The following is a 25,549-nucleotide window of genomic DNA, read 5'->3' on the forward strand; positions in this document are numbered from 1 at the left end:
GAAGTGACTGAATGAATGTGAACCAAGTACCAGGGCAGCCCATGAATAAGCCTGGGTTCTTGTCCTTGAAGAACAGACTGGCAGACAGGCAAATAATTACAAACCAGAGTGATGAGTGTTGTGTCTAAGTACAGATGTATATAATGTACACATGAAGACTCAAGGGAAAAAATCATTCACTCTGCCTGGAAATAAGAGGAAAGCATGGGTATGACATCACCAGGTAGAGGAGAAAGGGAAAAGGCATTCCAAGCAGGGAAAACAGCAAGAGCAAAGACATGGAGGCGTGAAAATATTTGACTTGTTCCAGGAGTACCAAGGAGGCTGGCCTGGCTGGCATGCAGGATGTGTGGTAGGTGTGGCAGGACATAAGTTTGGAAAGATAGATGAAAGACCTATTATGAATGGGCTTATTAGAATGATGACAGTTGACTGTCTAAATTTCTGATCCACGCCAGGCCAGTGGAGGCATTTCAGGACAAAGAGCCTGCTTCTAACCCCCTGGCAAAGCTATGGCCTGCTGCCTTGTTAAGGCCTGGGAACTGTGTGGTCTCCTCAGTGGGCCAGGCTAGAGTCTGAACACTCGGGGGAGCAATCTAGCAGCTCTGCTTGCCTTCCTGTTGCTGATCTAAGCAGGACCCTCAGTTAAGGACCCACTTAGCTCCATGAGACCCTAGAGTATCCTGGACCACATCTCCATATTCTGATCACCAAGAGTCCAAGTTTCAAAATGTCCTTATTTTGCGATCTGACTCAAAGGGTAGAGAGTGGAAAATTTATAGACAGCAGCCACCAAGGGACCGTGGCTTAATATAACTGGTGACCTGGGAAACAACAGGCAGAAAATAATTTGCCTCTCGGACTAAGAGACTGAGAGGGCCTGTCACAGCTGACTCAAAATAAAGACTTTTCCTTCTAGCAGACAGAAGAGCATGTGTTTGGAGGACAGGAAGATTCTTTTCTTTCACCTCCTCCTTATGTTGCTCTTCCCTCCCCTCCTCCTCCTGCCCAGCTCTGCCCTCTATCCTGTCCCTCTTGGCTTTTTCTCCTTTCCCTGTTCTCCTTCCACCCTGCCCATTTCCTTACAATCCTCTTTGTCCCTCCTTCTCTCTATTCCTTCAGCTTAAGCACAAGACTGGATATTTGAAACCGTTAAAGGATCTTTTTTTTTTTTTTTTTTTTTTAAGTAGCATCATGACTCCTACACAAATGTAAAATGAACACAAGTCTTCAACTTCATTTAACTCATTAGTTAATGAGGGAACCAGTAATATGTTACAGCCAGTTCACAGGAGAATCCAAAATGCAGACATATATATAGGCCATCAGAGATGCCAGGGGTGGGGGATTTGCTGAGAGATGCAGAACTGGCATCTTCCTTTGCATTCCTAGAACAGGAATCTGTGTCTTAGCATCAGTCATGTGCAAGTTAACTTGTATCGCTACAGAGATGCAGGATCATCAACAATAAAAGGCATGGATCCTTGTAGAATCAGAGGACTCGGGAAGGGTCCTGTAGTCCAGGCAACAGTCTAGACAATGCCTGACATTCTGTTGAAAGGACGCCCAAGGATCTTTGCCCATCTCACAGTCTTTCAGAGTTTTTCTTGATAAGACCTTAGAAGAGTACAGGGAGGGATCCCTGGGTGGCGCAGCGGTTTAGCGCCTGCCTTTGGCCCAGGGCGCGATCCTGGAGACCCGGGATCGAATCCCACGTCGGGCTCCCGGTGCATGGAGCCTGCTTCTCCCTCTGCCTGTGTCTCTGCCTCTCTCTCTCTCAATGTGTGTGTGACTATCATAAATAAATAAAAATTTAAAAAAAAAAAAAAAAAAAAGAAGAGTACAGGGAGGAAAGGTGGGAGCCGGGTAATTTTTATAAGTCTCTAAACAGGTCTCTGTTTAAAGGTGGAAACTGATTCTGGCCTAGAGGCTCAGTCCCAGGGCAGAAAGTGGAGGAAAAGAATGGTTGCCTGGCTCTGTTTGAAGCAGTAGGTGATTGGGCTCGGTCAGCACTCCATAAACCCTTGTTCTCCTCCTCCTGCCATCATCCTCCAGCCTTGGAGACAGGGAAGGGCAGGGCAAAGTTGGAGGAAATCCACCCCACATTTGACCAGACCAGTGGAGACAGTTCTGAGCCTGAAGTTGGCCATAGGCTTCCTCACAGTCGATCCTGCTAACCTATCCCCAACATTTGGCTCATTCCCTATGAGAGATGACAGCTTTCAAGACCATCTCACCAGGCTTTAAAGCCCATCTCCCGGAGTCTGTGGCAGGCACTCATTACCAATGGCATGGACCCTCTGCACTGACATGTTGCCCACTCTAGCCTCCACCCAAGTTTTCCCCAACTATCCCAAAGTAAACTGGACCTCCAAAGTAAACTGAGAACAACCAGGCATGTTTCTAAAGTCACCTTTTGATGATATATGTGAGTTTGGAAGTATGAAGCAGCCAGAGTTCCCTGGGGACTACTGAGCTGTGGCCCTTAGGTGACACGTTTGGCAGATGCTGGAGGGACGGATAGGGATGGGGCAAGAGAAGATGGTATTTACAAAGATGTAATTCCTGCTTTCAGAGAATTTCTAATCTAGCTAGGGAGGTCAAATACCCAAGAGGCCCCAGCAGCTGGTGTCAGATGTAGTGTATGAGGAGAGAGGAGTGTTAGGGGCAGGAAAGCGAGGTAACCAACTCTAGAGGAGAACAAGGTGACCATTCACCACCAGTGGAGCTCTACAAAATCCCTCATCCCCTCAAAAGAAAGGGCAGCTCCCTTAATCACCTACTTAGAGCAGGTGTCTTGAACTTTATCTCCCTATGGAGAGAGCCTCAGGCTGGATCTCAGCCCCCAACCCCCCTTTTTATTGCCACTCCTGCAGAAGGGAGAACCATTTCCAAGGTGGAAACTTCAGATGGGTAATCGTAGAATTAAAAGGGTATCTAGGGGGATCCCTGGGTGGCTCAGTGGTTTGGCGCCTGCCTTTGGCCCAGGGTGCGATCTTGGAGTCCCGGGGTTGAGTCCTGCATCAGGGTCCCGGCATGGAGCCTGCTTCATGTGTCTCTGCCTTTCTCTCTCTCTCTCTCTATCATGAATAAATAAATAAATAAATCTTTAAAAAAATAAATAAAATAAAATAAAATAAATAAAATAAATAAAATAAAATAAAATAAAATAAAATAAAATAAAATGGTATCTAGGATGCAGAGGTAGGGCAGGTGATGAAACCTATTCCACCAAAGAGCCTTTAGGCGGGGCTGAGGAGCAGGCAGAGGATATTCAAGTTTGTTTCCTCTAGCTGCTCCTGGAGCTGTGTGATTCAGACCAAACAAGTTCTCAGTTCATCCGTCAATATGGGATTTGGACTCAGGGTTTATTGATTTATTTAAACTTAATATTTTTTATTGTGGCAAAATATCTACAATATAACATTTACCATTTTAACCATTTTTAAGTATACAGTTTGTGGCTTTAAGTACTTTTACACTGTTGTGCAAACATCACCACTATTCATCTCATTTTTTTATCCTCCTCAACTGAAACTCTATAGCCATTTAAACAATACCTCCCCATTACTCCCTTCCCCCCGACTCCCTGGTACCCAACCACTCTCCTCTGTCTCAACAAATTTGCTACTCTAGATACTGCATACAAGTGAACTTCTACAGCATTTGGCTAATTTCACTTAGCATGAGGCCTTCAATATTCTTCCATGTTGTTGCATGTGTTCAAATGTCATTGTTTTGTAAGACTAAATGATATTCCATTGTACGGACATGCCACATTTTATTTATCCTTTCATCCATTGATTGAATTTGGGTTGTTTATATCTTTTGGCTATTGTGAATAATGCTATTGCAAACATGGCTTGTACAAATACCTCTGCCAGTCCTTTCAGTTCTTTTGTATAGATAGCCAGAAGTGGAATTATGGAACCAAATGGTATATTTACTTTTTTTGTTTTGTTAATGTTTCTTTTGCGTGTGGATATCCAGTTTTCCTGGCACCATATTATTTTCCTTAGTGGCTGCTCCATTGCTACATTCCCACCAGTAATGCACAAAAGTTCCAGGTTCTCCATATCCACATCCACACTTGTTTGTTTTTCCAAAAGCAGCCATCCTACTGTGTGTAAAGTGGTATCTTGTTGTGATTATGATTTGTATTTCCCCTGCGATTAACAATGTTGAGCATCCTTCTGTGTGCTTATTGGCCATTTCTGTATCTTCATTGGAGAAATGCCTGTTCAGGTCCTTTGCCCATTTTTTAATTGAGTTGCTTGGTGTTTGCTATTGACTTTTAGGAGTTCTGTATATTCTTAATGTTAATTCTTAGCATATAGGTGATTTGAAGGTGTTTTCTCCCATTCTTCAGGTTGCCTTTTTCCTCTGTTGACAGTTCCCTTTGATCCACAAAAGTTTAATTTTGGTGATGTCCAATTTGTTTACTTTTTCTTTTGTTGTCTATACCTGCCATAGCCCAGTAGTTATTGCCAAATCCAATGTCATGAAGTTTTCATTTGTGTTTTCTTTTAAGACTTTTATAGTTTTAGCTCTTGTGTTTCATTTGACTCATTTTGAGTTAACTTTTATATAGGGTCCAGTTCATTCTTTTGCAAGTGGATATTAAGTTTTCCTGGCATCATCTGTTAAGTCACTGATTTATTATCTTCTGTCAGTTAAGAATTTTGTTCATCTTCAAGAAATAGAAACTGCAATGACTTAAACACACAAGTTTGTATTGTTTCACATAAAATAAGTCCAAAGGTAGATCATTATCAGCTGCTGTGAAGGCTTCATGAGGATCTGAGCTCCTTCTGTTTTTCTCCTCTGCCACGCATGGCTTCTATTCTAGGTCCACTATGGCTGTTGGAACTCCAGCCAGTAATATCTGTGAATTCCAAGCAGCAAGAGAAGAAGCAGGAAGGATAAAAGAATGCCACTCCTATGAAGCAGCCTAACTCCTAAACACTTCCACTTAAATCTTGTTAGCCAGACCTTAGTCACAGTGCAAAGAAGTCTGGGAAACATAGATTTTCCCCTAGGTACATTACCATCCCAAATGAAATCAGAACACTCTCACCAAGGAGGAAGGGCAAAAGGAATGCTGGCCCAGATAGCTCTGCCTTGAGTGCCTACACATCTGAAACTCTGTGGCAATCTGTCTCTTCGAGAAAAAAAATGAGAATATGGTTGCCAAGTGCTTAGATAAATGCCTTGCTCAGGTTGTGTACTTAAAAAAAAAAATTCTCTCTCTCTCTCTCTAGTTTTTTTGGTTTTTATTTTTTTAAAACTCTCTGGTCTCAGATAGGCCTGTTTCTATACCTAGGGGAACAGACAGTTCTCTGCATGATGTCATATATGGACTTCAAAGGCGAAAATTGCCTCCTAAATGTCTTCCACACCAATGCCTCAAATACACCATTAGGGCTCCAAGCCTCTGTTTCTCTCTTAGGCCTCATTTTCAACCCAAAGGAATGAGGTAGGAGGGGAATAGATAGACTTTAGAAACCACACACTCAGCCACCCTCAGCCACAGTCATTGGATGCTCTTTTGCCCAGCTGCTGGCTGGGATCCAGGCCCCCAGGGATTGGACATCAGGAGGGAAGGGACTCACACAAACCAGAGAGGGCAGGCTGAGCGTGCACCTCAGTGAAGATGGAGAGTACAGAAAGGGGGCTGGTTGGCTGCCATTGTGAGGGTAGGGGCATTTAAAGGTGGTGGGAGACATGCTCTGCCCCTCCTTGTTCCTCCCTAACCTACTTGGACACACTATCAGGCACAGTCCAGTTAACTGCAATGAAACAGGGCAGGCTGGAAGGCCTGGAATCTGAACTGGAACCACTTGTGGGGTGGAGACGCCATAGAACCAAGAGTGTCAGAAATGTAGCCAAGCCCAGGTAGGGGTCTTCAGCATGGTTCCAGAGACCTGGTGTCACTCAGCAGTCAGCTCTAGAACAATATTTCTGATTGCAAAAGTCCTTCCTGAGAAGACTGTCTAGATCCTTGTCCTTGTGATAAGGTATCATTAGGCACACACTGCCAGGAAAGGAGTGAAGCAGGAGCTGGAACTTCATATCAGAAAACAGACTGCAAGGGGCCCATTTACTAGCAGAAGAGTGGGCTCAGGGTTAGCTCAAGTGGGTAGAGTATTCAGAATATTGAATCATCACTATGGCCAGACCCCCCACATCAGGACAGACACGGGCGTAAGAACTAGGGCTGGGTCCTAGAGACCTCCCACTAGGCCAAGGGCCAACCTTTTATTTTGTGGATCCTGAGAAGATCCTGGGGAATGTGGCAAAGGGGCCAAGGGGCCTGCATCAGCAGAGGGTCCTTAAGGGACATGGAGCTACAACCATTTACCCACTCATATGGAGGTACTTCAGTATCCTAACCACTAGTACAACTGAAGCTGTTTGTTAGTGTCTGGGTGTTGGCCCTAGGCCCAGGGGGACAAATGTGGTTTGAGGCCCCTGACTTTCCTACAGTCTAGAATCATTGTGATAGACTGGGTCAGAGCTGAGCCTGCTGAGGGAATAGTGGACTCCTTAGACACCGCTACGTACTCTCCCTACATCCCAGTGGACTCCTCAGTGTAGGGGTCCTGAGTGGACCTTTAGAATTTCTGTTTTGGCTGAATCAGTGCTCTGGCTTGGGCATAGGGGCAGGTGCTGGTGTACTTGGAACTGTTACTTGCCAGAGAAAAATGAGCTAGAGGCAACCAAAGGTCAAAATAAAAGTCAAGATCCACCCAAAGGGTCAATTTCTAGGGAAAAGGTGAAGAGCACATACAGGAAATGTGGGTCAGAACCAATACCAAGGGACAGGTCCCAGGGCCTGAGAACCTCCTATGATGTGTCAGGTGCAAACCCTACAGGCAGGTCTTAAGTGAGGAACTGATTTGGGCTGACCTTTTGTCAGTGCTGCCAGACCCCTGGGGACAGTTAGGATGAGGCTGCAAAAAGTCCACACTGGCCAAGTCAAAGGCAAGCCTGTCTGTCACTGATGAGTAAACACAGGCTGTCCCAGTTAGAAGCATAAATGACTACCAAACTGGTTCAGTGACAACAGATTCCTAATGGACAATTAGATAACAGTCAAGAGTAGCTTCAGGAAGGCTAGTATTCAGGGGGACATGGTGGAAAGAGGATCTAAGTGGGACTTAGGAGCTCCAGTTTCCTCTCTAAGCTCTGCTGTTAAAAAGCTATATGACCTCAGATGAGTCACTGCCCATCTCTAGGCCACATTTTATCCACCTGTGAAATGAGGGCTGGAGACCTGGCAAGAATCTCTGAGGTAGAGATCATGACCAGAGGAAGAGCCATTCCTGAATGAACCAGGGAACAGCCAGGCAGAGGCTGCTCAGATTGTATCACAGTAGAATTTAGCTTCAGCATCTGGGAAGACTCCTGAACTTCCCAGCCCAGAAAATGCAATGGAGGAGAGGTGGTCTTCTCGCAAAGATGCTCAGATGTCAAACTTGCATCAAGACCAGAAAGCCAGAGGCGGGCAGCCCTGGTGGCTCAGTGGTTTAACGCCGCCTTCAGCCCAGGGCCTGATCCTGGAGACCCAGGATGGAGTCCCACGTTGGGCTCCCTGCATGGAGCCTGCTTCTCCCTCTGCCTGTGTCTCTGCCTCTCTCTCTCTGTCTCTCTCATGAATAAATAAATAAAATCTTAAAAAGAAAAAAAAAAGAACTAAACTTGGCATGGTAGTGCCAAGAACATAGTTCTTAAAAAAAAAAAAAAAAAAAAAAAGACCAGAAAGCCAGAGGGGAGAATTATCTTGAAGCTAAAGAAGGTTCAGGGTTCCCTACTTGCATGAGTCCCTTCCAAGACCTTGGAGAGCTCAAGCCCTGTGTTCACATTTTTTCCTTAAAGAGGATATTCCCAAACTCTATCTGTTCAAACCCCACAAAACCTGGCCCTAGGCCTGCTAGATGGCCTGTAATTTGGAACCATTATTAAGTCAGGTGGGAGATAACACAAACACCCATTCTGATCAGATGACCAAGGCTCAGTGACAAACAGCAGGCAACTGTACTGTGGTGGCTCGGTGGCTTGACATGTACTTATTATTCATTTGAATAATAGCATGCATACCTACTCCACTTTCACCTTCATTATCCCAGTCAGTCCTTTTCCTTAAGCCTGTGAGATGAGCAGGACAGGTCTTATCACCCCTGAGCTAAATGATGAAACTGACACTCGGAGAAGCTGAGAGACCTGTTCTGGTTTACAAGGCTGGCTGAGGACAGAGCAGGGCTAAGCCCAGAACTTTCTTATGACCAGCCCACAACTCTTAAGTTCTCCTATTCAGGACCAAACACAGTCATTCCAAAGCGTAGCATAAAGAGATTCATCCTTCTGCACCTAGAGAGGCACCAAGTGGCTGCTGAGAGCACAAGCGCCTCCATCCTGGTCCTGGGAACAAAGAAAGCACAAGTGGACATAAATCACAAAACATAATTCAGAATCATAGGGATAAAAAAGCCCAAGAACTTTGGGAAGGAAGGAGTTTTTCCATTTTCCCCTAATTTCTCCCCAAACTCTGCATTCCTACTCATGACACAAGTCATTTTAATCAACTGTATTTATATTAAATATAAACACAAATACTCAACCAAAGTATAATTCAATTGGCAATAATTTCTCCGTAATATCCAGACTGGAAACAACAACCGGAGTTTTAGGGGCTCAACACACACACACACACCCCTCCCTGTAACAACTCTGGTCTCTCAAAGACACAACTATGTAGAAGAGGGAGATCCAGCCCCCACCTCAAATCTGAGCCAGATCTGTAGAGCTGGTTTGGCCTAGGGAGACAACCCCACCCAGGAAACCTCAGGACCAAACCTACCAACTAAAACAACAGAGAAAGAAAACAGCTGCAGAGTGGCCCTGCCAACCTACCTTCAGTTGTTCTATGCTAACAAGGCCACCTGGGACCCCAGCATAAATAGGACCAAGTCTCATGGCCACTTGAGATACTGTGTGTATAGCACCTCCAGGGCAGGTTTTCAAACCTAGAGAGACTACCAAGGAGCAGTTGGGAGGAAACATGTTAAACTTTTTGACCTCTTCTCAGAAGGTGATGTCTACATTCTCAATCTGAATCACTGCAGGGTACTGAGTGAGATTCATTGCAAGGAAACTTTGACTATTCCTACAACTTTCTGGCTTTAAAAAGGGAGCCCACCTCTATGCTCCTGTAATTTGGAAAAATAGGCTTTCTTCCAGCCCTTTCCTGATTTATAGACTCTAATGAAGTCCTTTCTGTTTGTTTGTTTGCTTGTTTGTTTGTTTTTGATGAATAAATCTGAATCCTCTTCGACTGTCTTCAGTGGTTTTTCCTCCCTCTGTCTAATCCCTCCTCATCACCCTGGAACCTCTGCAGAGAGGTACAATATGCCTCTTTGGAGGTATCCTAGTCAGGATTTGGGGTTTGTGTTGGGGGTATAGAGAGGAATTCCCACTTAATTTAATTGAAACTGCCCTTTATCTTAGGGCTTATGTAACAGCCAGCCTCCACAATGGCAACATGATTCTGCTTCTTGATACTCATACTCTTGGATAGTCCCCACCCTACCATGAACTGACCTGTCCATCTGATCAATAGGATGTCATGGAAATGATGGAATGAGACTTCTGAGGCAAAGTCATAAAATCATAAAAGATATTATGGTTTCTGCCCTGTGCTCTGTCATGGATCACTGGCCCTAGAAGAAGCCAGCTATCATGTGAAGATGCTCAAGCAACCCTATGGAGAAGTCCCTGTGGTGATGAATAGAGGCTTTCAGCTAACAGCTAACATGAACTTGCCACCAAGTGAGGGAGCCAGCCTGGAAGTCAATCCTCCACCCAAGTCATGCAAAGGCAGCCCTGATTGACATCTGATTCTGCCACCTTTCAAGAGACAGAGCCAGACCACTCAGCTAAGCTAGAGACAGTAAATAGGTGCTGTTGTAAGGTAGTAAGTTTAGGGATGATTTGTTACACAGCATTAGATAGCCAATCGTCAAAGCAAAATGGGACAGAGCATAGAGAACTGTTTGGAGCCCTGCCAGATTATTCTAATTCTTGTGGGATGGAATGCCCAGGCATCCATAGTCCCAGTGATGGGCACATGATCTCTGTTTGGCACATATGCCTCTCCATCTCCTCGTCTCCTCTCTAACTGGAGCTTCTAGAAGTCTAAATTGAATTCAGAGGCAGCAAAAAGTAGAAAGACAAGGAGGAAAAGTTCAAGTGCTCTGTACTTCAGCCCAATCAAAGAATATAAAAGAAAAAGGTCCTGGATGCTGGACTGCGAATTTCCTAACTATGTTTGATATGAATTCCTGTACCCTGCTCTTTTGAAAGGAGATGGAAGCAGCAGTTGCTTCCATCTATTTAAAAATAAGTGGAGGGGCACTTGGGTGGCTCGGTCAGTTAGGCAGCTGACTCTTGATTTCTGCTCAGATCATGATCTCATGGGTCATGAGATCAATGCTCAACAAGGAGTCTTGAGATGCTCTCCCTCTGCCCCTCCTTGCTCTTGCGCACACGCATGCTCCCACTCTCCCTCTCTCTCTCTCTCTCTCCCAAATGAGTCAATAAATTTTTTTAAAGAAAATAAGCAATCAGGGGCATGTGGGTGGCTCAGTTGAGCAGCCAACTCTTGATTTCAGTTCAGGTCATGATCTCTGGGTCATGGGAGCAAGCCCTGCATCAGGCTCTGCCCTGAGCACAGAGTCTGCTTGGGATTCCATCCCTCTGCCCCTCCCTCAGCTCATGCACCCTCTAGGTAGGTAAGTAAATAAATAAACAAGCAAACAAATAAAATCTTTAAAAATAAACGGATTTTTTCCCTCCTATATAATTAGAGGAAAGGGAAAGAAATTTGTCTACATTTCCTACATATGTAACATATAAGAGAGATGGAGAAAACACGATGTGTCTTTCAGTAACTTATAGTCTAAATAGATGATCATCTCTACTGGGAAGAAATATCACAATTAGCTAGGGGACAGGGCACATACTGTCACAACTTCTGAAATCATCTGAATAGACCTTCCAATTTGAAGATGAAATCAACTCTGCTTGCAGACTTCTATGGGAAGAGCACTGCAAAACCCATATTTGCTGTCAGCTTCTTAAATCTGTTGCCATTGCCACATTTTATAAAATGCTCAATGTTGAAAGCCATCATACCATTTACTCACTGAGTCATCTGGGAAACTCATGGCAATAGGGAATGGCTTTGATTTTTTTTTTTTTTTTTTTACAGAATCATTTTTTTCCTTTAAAAGTACTGAGACAGGGGATCCCTAGGTGGCTTAGCAGTTTAGCGCCTGCCTTCGGCCCAGGGCATGATCCTGGAGTCCCAGGATCGAGTCCCACATCGGGCTCCCTGCATGGAGCCTGCTTCTTCCTCTGCCTGTGTCTCTGCCTCTCTCTCTTTCTCTCTCTCTCTCTCTGTGTCTTTCACGAATAAATAAATTTAAAAAAATAATAATAAAAATAAAAATACTGAGACATAGGGCAGCCCAGGTGGCTCAGCAGTTTAACGCCGCCTTCAGCCCAGGGTGTGATCCTGGAGACCAGGAATCGAGTCCCACGTCGGGCTCCCTGCATGGAGCCTGCTTCTCCCTCTGCCTGTGTCTCTGCCTCTCTTTCTGTGTTCTCATGAATAAATAAATAAAATCTTCAAAAAACAATACTGAGACATAATTTATGTACCATAAAATTCACCATTTAGAGTACTTCAGTGAGTTTTAGTACAAGGTTGGGCAACCATCACCACTATCAAATTCCAGAACATTCTCATCACCCCCAAAAAACCCCAGTCTTGGGCAACCCTGGAGGCGCAGTGGTTTAGTGCAGCCTGCAGCCCCGAGGTGTGATCCTGGAGACCCGGGATTGAGTCCCACGTCAGGCTCCCTCCCTGCATGGAGTCTGCTTCTCCCTCTGCCTGTGTCTCTGCCTCTCTCTCTCTGTGTCTCTCATGAATAAATAAATAAAAATCTTTAAAAAAAAAAAAAAAACCACAGTCTTGTTAGCAGGTTTTTTTTTCTCCCATTCCTCCCTTCCCCCAGCCCCTGGCAACCACTAATATAACTTCTATCTCAAAAGATTTGTCTATTCCAGACATTTTATATAAATGGAATCATACAACATCTGATCTTTTGTGACTAATTTCTTTATCATAGCATAATGTTTTCAAGGTTCATCCATGTTGTAAAGCAGGAATCAATATTTTATTTATTTTTGTTGCTCAACAAGTTTCCATAATATGGTTATACTACATTTTGTTTATCAATTCATCATTGATGGACACTTGGGTTGTTTGCATTGAGAATTTTTTGAGGAAACCTAATCTTGCTGTGTTCAAAGTGATTGTAAGTGATGTTTCCCGTCCCCCCATCTTGTCACCATAGAATTCCCCCAGGAAGTGGTGTACCCTGCTGTTGGAGTACAGTCAAAAAGTAGATACTGTGTTCTGTAAGGATGAAATCAGCTACATAGCTCTGGATTGACCACAAGGAGTCCCAGGTCATGGAATTCCCCCCTGGGTATTTTTCTTGGTATTTAGGCAATGTAACCATTATTGCAAGCCTACCCCAGTGAACTTGCTAGAATTCCATTCCCATTGCAGCACTCCTGTTTCCAAGCTTAATGACAGCAGATGTGCTTTTACCTAGTCATATGAGCAGATGATCACCCTGTCCCAGCCTAGAGATGAAGTGGATGATCATTCTCGACTGGCCGCATGTGGAGTATGGAGTGGAAGCCAAGTTGTGTGTGAGCAGGAGAGCAAAGACGATGACTGGGAAGTAATCCTTTTAAGTAAAACCACATTACTCATCCATCAACCAGTCACTCTGTAAGTTTTCAGCCCTTCTGTGGTCCTAGCCCCTGTACCAGCACTGTAGGGGATGGTACACATCACTTCCTCTTAACAACCTTAGGGCCTTGATAAGGAGGCTATGATGTATCACAGAACCCGATGATTGAAAAGCCCCAGCTTCTATAATATGGACAGGAAGGTTGCCTTGCATAGAGAAGATAATCAAATATTATCAAAACCAAAAGCTTGAACCCTTGAAGGGGAAAATAACTGCAAATAGGAGAAATGTAAAGAAATGACCCTCTAGTTCATTTATTAGAAAATTAGAAAATAGGAAAAGCTAGATGTGCACATTATTAAGCTAATAGCTCTTAGCTGCTGACTGGGACTATATACACTTTTCTCTTTTGCTAGCTACTCCCTGATAAGCTTTACTGTGGGAGCCTGCAAGGCTGGATAGGGACATAGGGCTTGCTTCTTCCTATTTGCTACCTGTTCCTGACAATGTCACACCAGCAATGTATCTGCACCTGACAGTGGCAGCTCCTTCCAGGGAGCAGCAGAATCACCTTCACCGTACCCCCCTCAGAGACACCAGGAGTGTTCAGGCAGCAGCCCCTCCTCAGAGGTTAAGTTTCAGTTCCACAGAACCCCTCGTCCAAGTTCTAAGTTTTAGCAGTTCCAAACTCTTTCCTTTTTCCCTCAGCCTTAGGGATGCCTCCAACCATGCCTTGTGAGCCAGTTAGGAAGACTTTTCATTCAATAGATAAATCCAGTTTCCTAGTTATATGTCTTAGGAAGGAATAAGCGTTGAATGAAACTGAGTGAACTTTGTATAGTCTATTACAGCATCATTTTTTTTAAATATTTTATTTATTTATTCATGAGAGATACAGAGAGAAAGAGGCAGAGACACAGGCAGAGGGAGAAGCAGGCTCTACGCAGGGGCCCAATGTGGGACTCGATCCCAGGGCTCCAGGATCACACCCTGGGCTGAAGGCAGATGCTCAACTGCAGAGGCACTCAGGCATCCTTTTGTATTTTTTTATGTTTTATTTTTAAGTAGTGTCAACACCCAACATGGGGCTTGAATTCACAACTCCAAGATTAAGAGTTGCATGTTTCACCAACTGTGCCAGCCAGGTGCCCCTACCACAGCATCTTTGCATATACACCCTGTTCATGTGTATCCAGATAACACTTCAGATTCCCAGATGTCATACTGGAAAGTCTGTTCCTCATAGCGTAAGTTTTGTGTGTGTGTGTGTGTGTGTGTGTGTGTGTGAGTTGTTAAGAGTACCTGGTAGAGTTCTTTACATATCCTTTTAATGTTTCTTTCAAAAGACTCCATTTCTGACCTATAGCTCATAGCAAAGGTCTTTAGACAAAGTGAAGGGATAGTAGAAACCAGGTGCTAATGACAAAACTGAATGACTGCTTAGTTTATTACAGTGACCAACCGAAGATCCCAGAATGAAGAGTAGATTTCTCCACTGGGTATAATATATAACTACTTCAATGAAGTAGTTATATATTATAATGAAGTAGTTATATAATATATAATATATATATATAATGAAGTAGTAATATAATATAATATAATATAATATTATATTATATTATATTATATTATATGTATCGTGATCTTTGACGCATTGACAAATCTCAAGGTCTTTCTAATCCATCTGGTAAAGTGTGTGTTACAATTGCTACTAGTTTAGCAGGGCTATTTTAAACATAGGAAAAAAAATTTTTAATTAGTTTGTTGACAGTTACTGTATGTCTATGTACCTGAACACTGTAGTTGCTTTTCATCCTGGAAGGTCAACAATTACTGAAGTTGCACTTTACCTGTTCCTAACTGACTCAAGAGAGTCTTCTCCTTTTTGTTGACACTTCTTCCCATGTGATGAGCTTAATAAACACAACAGCTCTCACTATCAGTTGAGTCATAAAAACATGGAGATTGGGCAACCCGGGTGGCCCAGTGGTTTAGCGCCACCTTCAGTCCAGGGCCTGATGCTAGAGACCTGGGATGGAGTTCCACCTGGGGCTCCCTGCATGGAGCCTGCTTCTCCCTCTGCCTGTGTGTGTGTTTGTGTGTGTCTGTGTGTCTGTGTGTGTGTGTGTGTGTGTGTGTGCCTCTCATGAATAAATAAATAAAATCTTTAAAAAAAAAAACAAAAAAAAACAGGGCAGCCCGAGTGGCACAGTGGTTTAGCGCCTGCCTTCAGCCCAGGGCCAGATCCTGGAGACTTGGGATCGAGTCCTGCGTCGGGCTCCCTGCGTGGAGCCTGCTTCCCCCTCACCTGTGTCTCTTCCTCTCTCTGTCTCTATGTCTATTATGAATAAATAAATAAAATATTTAAAAAATAAAATAAAAACATGGAGATTATCAAACATACCTAATTATTTCTAGCACCTTTCCTTTTATAAAGCAGGAAAGTAGACTTTTTGGTAGCTACCAAAGAGCATCTAAAAAAGTGCCAAATAAGATTCATGTGCAAAAAACACCTTGTTGACTTTCTTTTGAATTTTAGGGGAATAATTATCAGAGGAGATTGAGTCCTCATTTTAAATGGAAGCATAGGTACTTGAGAAAAAGGTAGTTGGAGCTTGGATAGCTGGATACTAAAAGTAACAATGTAGTATTTTAAAATAAACAGCAAAAAGTATCATCATTATCATCATCATCATCGTGTAATATACTCTTTCAGAAGTGAGAAACTTTTTTTTAAGATTTTATATATTTGCAGGGCACTTGGGTGGCTCAGTCAGTTAAGGGTCTGCCTTTGGCTTGGGTCGTAGTCCCAAAAATCAATGGGCTTCTGAGGAGGAATATTCAGTTGACATAAGTGATCTGTGCTTTCTAGGAAAATAACACAGATGGTAAATAATTTCTTACTACCTTTGGTGAAAAGCAGATCAATTTTGAACAACACATCTTCTCTTTGTCACTCATAATTTATCTTGCTTATTCATTTTAATATTCATACGTATGTATATATATTTATTTAAACATATACAGTTATGTATAAAGTTAAATGACAATCTTAGCTTTAAAATATAACTTAAAAATAATTATATTCTCATAATCTTAAATATTTTCTGGAAGCAATGATAATTTGTCTAACCCATAAAACCAGTATCAAAAAATTGTAGAGTTTAAATTAATTAAGCTTTCCAAACAAAACAAAACAAAACAAAAAAACCCTGAATCTTGCTAAGATGAGATGTACATTATATTATACCCCACACCGTGATAAAATGAAGATGAAGCCATAGCATTGTTATTAAACCAAAATTATCTAATCAGTCTTTTCTTTAAAAAGATTTTATTTATTTAACAGAGAGAGAGAGCATGCAAGAGAACAAGAAAGGGGAGCAATAGAGGGAGAGGGAGAAGCAGGCTTTCTCCTGAGCAGGGTCCCAATGCTGGACTCCATCCCAGGACCCTGGGATCATGACCTGAGCTGAAGGCAGATGTTTAACTGACTGAGCCACCCAAGCACCCAATATCAGAGTAGTCTTATTTGTTCAAGGATTCACCTCTCCTAAGAGTATTGGTGAATGTGGATCCAAATATAATTCTGCGTCCATTTGTCAAATATTAAAAATGCTTCTGGCAGTTCATCTTAGTACTTTTTTACAACTGTGTATTGACTATATTTTCTTATTTTCTGTAGTCATATTCAAAATATTTTGGCATTTGAGGCCTTGATCCTGGACAGACTGGCCCTCTCCAGGCTAGTAATTCCTAGAAAGCAAACATTCCTCTATAAGAATGTCTTTGATATACAAGCCAACCAGGTCAGAGCCTGACATCTCTTATCAAATTCTCACATACCATATCAGTATTTACCCAGTCCAAAACCACCTCAGGGCTAGGTATCAGACAACTAGGGACTGACTATAGCTCCAAGCTCACCAAAATTACTCAAACCCCCTGATGCTAAGTTTACTCAATATATCTACCCTGCCTTACCCATTCCTTCCTATGAAAACCAGGATAAAGGCTTTGGGTCATACTCCCTGCTTCTGTCTGTCCTGGTCAAATCTGGTCAGTCCTAGTGCTTCCTCATGTAGCCCTGTATAGCATGCCTAGCCTCGTTTCTAGAGGTCTGTGAGTGTGAACTTCTCATGACAATTGTTTCCATGTTTACATGACTTACCATACCTGATTTTTAAAAAATCCTGGCTTTCAGGCACCTAGCTGGCTCTGTCAGTAGAGCCTGTGGCTCTTGATCTCAGGGTTGTGAGTCCAAGCCCCACTTTGGGTATAGAGATTACTTAAAAATAAATTTTTTTTAAAAGATTTTATTTATTCATTCATGAGGCACACACACACAGAGAGAGAGAGAGAGAGAGAGAGAGAGGCAGAGACACAGACAGAGGGAGAAGCAGGCTCCATGCAGGGAGCCCGATGTGGGACTCGATCCCAGGACTCCAGGATCACGCCTCGGGACGAAGGCAGGCTCTAAACCGCTGCGCTACCCAGGGATCCCCTTAAAAATAAAATTAAAAAAAAAATTAAAATCCCAGATTCATTTTTAGAACAGACTGCTAATTGTTCGCTCGATGCCTACTTGTGTTTCTTTTACTTCTCCTGAGATGCCCCATAACAAGTACAAGCGACAGATTCATGTGATCTGTTAACCCAGTTTCCCTCAACAAAGCCAATCACAGATACACAGATAGATCATCATATGTGGCCAGTTACTTTACCTGTGTGGGGAAGGGCAAAAGTTTTCCTCACATCTAGATGCACAGAGAAGAATCACAAGTTCCAGTGCTCCAACTGTAGCCACGGGTCAGACAAAAATACAGACACCAACACATGTGCCTACAGTAAACAAAAAACAAAAATAAACCTTTGTAGGTAAACACCTATGACAGTGAAGAACTGGACCAGCAGAAGATATGGGACATTTCTTTCTCCCCATCCACCCTTTCATGGTTCCTTCCCATGGAATTCCTTACACAAAGAAATGTTGACAGAAGCCTGCAAGTCTGGGTCTGGACTTCTCCTTTGGAAACTTCACAGACTTCCCAGCACAATAGTGGTACCACAGAGCCTTCCCCAGGCTCCCAGCCTTTAAGCTAGAAGATGAGCATTTAACTTCCAACTTTGTCTAACAGGTCTTCTCTCTGGTCAGTGCTTCTGGGGCCCAGACTAGGCCTTTTGAAAGGCAGCCCCAGGTCCTAGCAGTTTCTAACAGGCAGACAGGCATGACTTAGAGAACCACATTTTCTGTTTCTAATTTTTGAAAGACAAAGACATTTTATCCACAACAGGTAGGTATCACCAGATTTTGACACATAGGAGCTCTGAAAATGATCCAAATTTGCCATATCTTGGCAAAAATTCACTGTTTGGTTGAAGCAATCGGAAGGTCGGGGAAATACAAAGTATCTTAAATTTATGTTTTCTATGAGGTTCTTGATCTAAGGACTGCTCTGTTTTAGGGAGTCCTTGTGAGGGGGCAGGACCTCTGAAACTGTGAAATTGTTAAAATTACAATAATAGTCAATTGTCCATTAAATGAAGTTATATTCCTCAGCTAATCAGCTGAGCTAGTTTGACCTATTAGGACACATTCTCAGATGATATTAAAACATCACATCTCTGCCTTGTTTCCAAGTTTTATATCATTTTCCCTGAACAAAGTTTCATTTCTGGAAAGTAGAAGCAACAACCACAAGTAAAAGCAACTTCAAGTGCTAGATTTTCTGATTCCTAAGAAATGAGAAATTACCAGATAATTTTAAAATACAGTCAGATGTTGAAAGTGTTCGTGAGCTTTGAATTCAACATTCTGCTGCTAAAAACCTATTGTACAGAAGTATTCAGAGGTGCATGTGCCCAAAGCTTCATGCCAGATGTTTGTCTCAGTGCCCTTGATCACAGAGACCTGGAAACAGTCCAACAGGTTCATTAATGGCATGTAGTAGAAGCTTTGATTCCTTCAACAGGCTGCGAATTTCCTCACTCCACTCCTTACCAGTCATGTGCTGGGAACTCCTAGCCTGTCCCTCCTGAGTCTGTAAAATTAGGACTAACAACAATGCTCAGGGCTGGATTCCCCGATAGCAGATGTGTTTAGGAACTAGTAAATCAGGGGCACCAAAGAAAATGTTTTTGAGGGGATCCCTGGGTGGCTCAGCAGTTTAGCGCCTGCCTTTGGCCCAGGGCATGATCCTGGAGTCCAGAGGATTGAGTCCTGGGCCTGGGATTGAGCCTGCTTCACCTTCTGCCTGTGTCTTTGACCGCCCCCCCAACCCCATGTGTCTCTCATGAATAAATAAATAAAATCTTTACAAAAGAAAATGCTTTTGAAGGAATCTAATGTTTGATAGAAAAAAAATAGAATAAAGTATACTTTCTTATGCTTATTTTATGCTTTTTGTTTGTTTTGGGTTTTAGTTTATGAACAGCATGGTACCACCATGATCTTGTTAGGAGAGAAAACTTTACCTCTATCTTCTTAAATTTAAAGCTTGGGACCTGTGAATTAAACTGACAGGAGAGATTAGCAAAAGAAAAGATCTTCATCACGTATGTATGGGAGTTCACAGAGCAGTATTATTCAAAGGGGCGATTAGAAATTGGGGCTTATATACTATCCTAAGAGGTGAAGCCGGGGACAGGGAGAAGGGCATGGTATGGGAAAAATAAATGGGACCTTAAGGGAATGAATGGGGAGACAGGATAGTTTTGTGACAGTGTGTTTGGGCATGGTGCTGACTTCTCTGGGAAGATTAGAGTGGCTCCTGGGGAGAAGATTTATGACATTTGAGTTCTTTTGGGAGGCTCTGCATTTACGTAGATAAGGGATTTCAGGAACTCAAAATATTTCCATTCCAACTAGAAATAATTTTTATACCATGGTCACAGAGACTTAAAAGAGGACTCTTTCAATCTTCTCCTAACCCTGAGTACTCTTTGTCAGTGCTCAGTGTTACACAGATAAGCTACTTGAGAATTTGGGAATGAAGGAAGTAGGATTGCTCCAGATGGTGAATTGTAAACCCTGTGACTAATGGATCAGAGAGTAGATATGCAAAGTCAATGAAAGAGGCTCAGCTGCCCAGCAGGGCTTGACTGCAACCTGATTAAATGTATTAACATATCTAAAGAGACTATGTCATTTAGAGCGAGGGTTGAATTTTCCCCTCCCAAGTAATTACTCTCCCAACTGCTGGCCTTTAAAGCAGACCTCCCATAACTGTTTATGAGTTTGAACTAAGATGGCAATGAACAATAACCCCATTTATTGACCACCAGATGCCAGATGTTGGGCTAAACATCTTTAACACATTATATTTGGGTCTCACAATAGTCTGAAGCCCAAGTATTATTAACCCATTTAACAAATATTAAGAGAAATTAGAATTATGTGTTAATTATATGTGTTGTCCAGGAGACAGCCCAGGCTATCAGGTGGTAAAGCTAAGACCAAACCTTAGAATCCAAGCTCCTGCCCTCCATGCTGCTATAGTCAGGCTCCACTCCTTCCCCTGGTATCCTTCCCCTGGACTTTGAGTGGTTGGCTAAAATTCCCCCTACCCAAACTTTTGCTTATTTTGACAGTGGGCCAAAGAAATGGAAAATAAATCCAGCTCTACTGCCTCCCATTTGGGTGACCCACAAAAACATAAATCCTGCAGGGTCTTCAGCACCCAAGATGTCTAAAATCTAGGAGGTGTTGAACCCAAACACCACAGTGGAGGAGAAGCAGGTAGTCCCTGTCTGAGCCCTGGTTCTGCAAATGATTACCTGCATAATATGGGAGAAGTTGCTAAGCCTCTTTGGACCTAATTTTCTCATTTTAAAATGAGAGCAGTGGACCAGATCATGTCTTAGCACTACCATCCTGGGATTCTGTAGTTCAATAAAAAGGGTAAAAAGCTCCATGGGGGTTGAGGTTGCAAGAAAAGAGACTGAGTCCTCACTAAAGTGTTTTCAATTCTAATGATAAAGCTATTTTTAGATTTGATCTGATTCCCTCATGCATGTTGCATGTTACAGGATGGTTTTCTGGGTCAACCTTTCTCAGATAAACTGTCATCTAATCCATGACGAGGACATTTGTCCCTATAGAATAACAACTTTGCCCACACTAGCATTGGCTATTTTGAAATTGCTTTGCCCCAATTATCTGAATGGCCTTCAAAGAACTGTGATGTGGGGGCTCCACATGTCTTTGTTTGAAAGGGGTATCTTGGGTGGCTCAGTGGTTGAGTGTCTGCCTTTGGCTCAGGTCAGGATGGAGTCCCCCTTCTCCCTTCACCTCCCCCCCCCTCCCAATAGGGCTTTCCACAGGGAGTCTGCTTCTGTCTCTCCGTCTCTCCCTCTCTATGTCTCTCATGAATAAATAAATTAAAATCTTAAAAAAAAAAAAAAAGAGGGCAGCCCGGGTGGCTCAGCGGTTTAGTGCTGCCTTCAGTCCAGGGCCTGCTCCTCGACACCCATGATCAAGTCCTACGTCGGGCTCCCTGCATGGAGCCTGCTTCTCCCTCTGCCTGTGTCTCTCATGAATAAATAAATAAAATCTTAAAAAAAAAAAAAAAGAAAAGAAAGAAAGAAAGGGGTATCTTGGAGGTTCTGTCTGTCATACATAGAGTCTCATGCATTCATTCATTCAGTAATTTATTTTTCTGGAGAGCCCACTCTGTACTAGGAACTTAGAATATGATGTGAGCAATAATAGGATCTCTACCACCAAGAAGCTTCCACTGGGGGAGAAGACATTAATTAAATAAGCCTACAAATTTTCATTATGATTGTAAGAAGTGCTACAAAGAACAATTGCAAGGTGCCCTGAGAACTTAAGATTGGAATCTCAGAGAAGGTCCTTAGGGAGGTGCTATTTGAACTGAGTTCTGAAAGATGAGAATAATTAAATAGGTGCCAAGGAAAGGGAAAAGCATTCCTAGAAGAGGAAAATGTATAGACAGAAGTCTATAAAAGGAAGAAACATGGGACTAAAAGAAAACCAATGCAGTTGAGCACAGAGATCAAGGGACATGTCAGGGTGGAAAATCTTTTCCTAAAAAAAAGGGGGGGGGATCCCTGGGTGGCTCAAGTGGTTTAGCACTTGCCTTCGGCCCAGGGTGTGATCCTGGAGTCCCAGGATCGAGTCCCACATTGGGCTTCCTGCATGGAGCCTCCCCACCCCTCTCATGAATAAATAAAAAAAGTCTTTAAAAAAAAAAAAAAAGAAAAAAAGAAAAAAAAAAGAAAATCTTTTCCTCTACCCTCTTAGGTTCAGTACTAGGGGCTTGTGAATTAAATTAACAAAAGAAAGCTTAACAGAAGAAATTATTCACATATATATATGGGAGCTTACAAAAGAAGTAGCTTGATTAATGATTAAAGTCAGAGGCTCATAAACCTCATTTAGTAGAGAAAAGAGTTAGAAGGCCTCTATGAGAGAACAATAAGTTTCTTTTGAAGAAACAAGTGGATTTCTGGAAGAACAAATGGGAAATAAGGAAGTTTGTGATAATATCCATGCATTTACAAGTAGGCTTTCTGACTTCTTCATGGTCGTAAAACTCCCCTAGAGAGGGAGTTCATGGTAGGTTAACTCTGGATCTCCTTCCTAGGAACAAAAGCCACCCTGAAAAGGGAATTTGTGGCATCTCCATCTCCCAAAAGTTTCTGCATGTAGTCAGATAAGGCGAGCTCTAAGAAGCCTTATTTCTGCATCTTGAATCTCAAATGTCTTCAGTTTAAAATAATCTTCAGAGATCCCTGGGTGGCGCAGTGGTTTAGCGCCTGCCTTTGGCCCAGGGCGCGATCCTGGAGACCCGGGATTGAATCCCATGTCGGGCTCCCGGTGCGTGGAGCCTGCTTCTCCCTCTGCCTACTATGTCTCTGCCTCTCTCTCTCTCTCTCTCTGTGTGTGACTATCATAAATAAATTAAAAAAAAATAAAAATAAATAAAATAAAATAATCTTCATACCATTTCTGGGGTTCTATGTCAATTTTCATAGGTGGCTTGCGCAAGGTGATGCCAGAGGGGTGACGGGCAAGATGGCACACAACATTATACTAGGCTGTGTTGGTTTGATCCTTTTCTTTAGGACAATGGGAAGAATCGAAGGGTTTGAAGTAAGAGAACTATAGGATTAGATTTGCATCTAATGATGCAAACTTGAACTTGGGGTGCATTTGAGAACTCTAAGAGTTGATGGTGAATAGAGAGGGAGCTAGCTGGATTATACCAGCTTGGAACTCAGAGGGAAGCTCTAAAAATCTTTTTATGAGTCATCTACATATAGATGGTAATTATAGACCAGTGTGTGGTTGAGATTGCCTAAGGAAAGAACGTATAGGAAGGAACATGATGCTCCTTCCCACTCACCTGTAAACGGAAGGAAGGGAGGGAAGGAGGGTGGGAGGAAAAAAAGGGAAGAAAGGAAAAGAAAAGAACAGAAAAGAAGGCACCTGGTGGCTCAGTCAGTTAAGCATCTGACTTGATTTCAGCTCAGGTTGTGGGATCGAGCCCTGTGTCTGGTTCTGTGCTCTGTGTAGTCTGCTTGAGATTCTCTCCTTCTTCCCCTGCCCTCCCCTCAGCACACTCTCTCTCTAAAATAAATAAATAAATAAATAAATAAATAAATAAATAAAATTTTAAAGAAAAATATTTTTTAAAATGAAAAGAATAAGGGAAAAAAGGAAAAAGGAAAAAAAAAGTTGTAGGGAAGGAAAGCTAGTTTGCAGGGAAACAACCCATTTCTAGATTTGCAGATGTGAAATTGTAACTATTATTTCTGTTACCTGCAACTCTGCCCTTGGAGTTGTCCCTTCATCTGACAAATGGGATTTACTTTACTTCAGCTACTTAAAAAGAGACTGATGCAACTCAAATGAATATGAAGATTCTTTTAAATTCAAAGTATCAAAAATAAATAAATAAATAAATAAATAAATAAATAAATAAATAAATTCAAAGTATCATAATATTGATATTTTTGCTGTTACTACTGGTGTTATTATTATCATATATCATTGTTGGCTGGGAAGGGAAGTGATACAAAGAAAAATAACATTGTAAATTTACCAGTTTACCACACTGGGCCAGCCAGTCTGCATTAAGTAATCCTCAGTAGCACCACTTTACAGATGAGAAACCGAACTTTACAGATGAGAAACCGAACTAAGGCTCAGCAAGTTGAAGAGATTGCCTGAAGTTTCATGGCTAGGACATAATAGAACTGCAATTCACACTCACTCCTGACACTGCAGCTCATTCTTTTCCTTTTTGAAGTTCTTTTTCTCCAACTCTGCAACCCCACTCTCTCTCACAAACACACACACACTCACACACACACACACGCACACACAGATTTTTCAGCTCAAATCTGCAGTACAATCAAAGGGAATAGAATGCTATAAGGTCATAAAGATTGGGCTGGGCCACTCCTCCAGACTCCTCCAGACTGGTAAATCTCTTGTCCTGACACTGGGGAAATGAAGAATGTCAGCCTTGATCCCTGCTGTTCTACTGCTGGGCATGTAGTTTGGCAGTGTTACATTATTATTTATTCATGTATGTCATCACAGATTTTATGTGAAGAATTAGTAGCTGTTTATCTAATTTAATGAGCTGGAAATTTATAAAATTACCATCTCTAGGTATGCAGATCAAATCCTACTTCATCAAAAGTATTTCCAAACCTCAGCCTACCAGTTTTCTACCATTCTTCCATATTTCTTATAGCACAGAAACACCTCTCAATAGAACAGCAAGGAAAAACTTTGGACAGTGTAGCTGTGTAGTTATTTAACAGGTCTGTAGTGAGAACCCTAAACTCTATGGAGGACAAATATATGTATATACACACACTAAGCCCCAGTTCCTGCCCTCAAGGAGCTTACACTCCAGATATCATCTAACAGCTATCCTCCTGGGCCTTGCAAGTGAGAAATAGCTGCTCTTGCCTCAGAGGAAGGTCAGAGAGATTATCACAACTAGGGAGGTTGAAGACACATTCACAGCAAAGGAGCTGCTTGAGTTTTGAAGAAAAGACAGGGTTCCGAGAGGTACACAGGAGAGCATTCCAGGCAGAGGGAGACACAGAGGTCAAAACTAAGAAAGGCAAGTTTAGAAATAGGGACAGGGTCTGCCTGTGAGAAGCAGAAATGCATTTGGGGAGTGACGGTTAGACATGTGGGTTTGGGGCATATGATGGAGGGCATTGACCACTGAGTCAGCTTAACTCAGGGACCCTGGCACTATCGACATTTGACCTAGATCATTCTTTCTCTGTTGGAAGTAAAGGTGGGAAGATGGGGCTTTCTTATAGTTGGGGTTAGTTAGCAACATCCCTGGTTTCTACTCACTAGATGCCAAAAGTATCCTTACTGCCAGTTGTCTTCTTCACTTAGTTATGACCCAAAAAAATGTCTTCAGACGTTGCCAACTGTCTCTGGGGATCAATCAGAATTGTTCAGTGGCCTGAGAACTACTGGGTTAAGGCATGGTGATAGTGTGTGCGATCTGTGTGTAATTTTTCTCAGGGTCAACAGGTCTGTCCTGAATTCGCTTCATTCTTCCATGTGCCATCAGGGTTCCCATGCTCATGCCCCTGTGGCAGTGACCTACACAGCCCATAGAGAATCCATCTTCCTATGAGACTCCTGTTGGTCCAGTTGTGGGTGGGGTCTTTATTCACCAGCCCCTACTACAGCATGCCTAGAACATGACACT

At 42.6% G+C, this 25,549-nt stretch overlaps 2 long non-coding RNA genes across 8 annotated transcripts in view; one reads left to right on the forward strand and one right to left on the reverse strand.

Moving 5' to 3' along the window:
* LOC140600194 (uncharacterized) overlaps positions 1-25,549 on the forward strand; it is a 126,169-nt gene that overhangs the window by 81,455 nt on the left and 19,165 nt on the right. The window lies entirely within an intron of this gene.
* The window catches only part of LOC140600195 (uncharacterized), a 40,871-nt gene continuing 18,657 nt past the window's right edge, over positions 3,336-25,549 (reverse strand). The window contains exons 2-3 of one of the 2 annotated variants that reach the window (XR_012003404.1): positions 17,555-17,672; positions 3,336-4,885 (exon numbers count right to left, since the gene is read on the reverse strand). This is a non-coding gene — a long non-coding RNA (uncharacterized lncRNA). Of the gene's footprint in view, positions 4,886-16,160; positions 17,335-17,554; positions 17,673-25,549 lie in introns of those variants that run through there. The other variant, XR_012003403.1, reaches the window with a different exon arrangement.

Source organism: Canis lupus, chromosome 11, assembly GCF_048164855.1.
Source record: "Canis lupus baileyi chromosome 11, mCanLup2.hap1, whole genome shotgun sequence".
In the NCBI taxonomy this organism is placed as follows: Eukaryota; Metazoa; Chordata; class Mammalia; order Carnivora; family Canidae; genus Canis; species Canis lupus.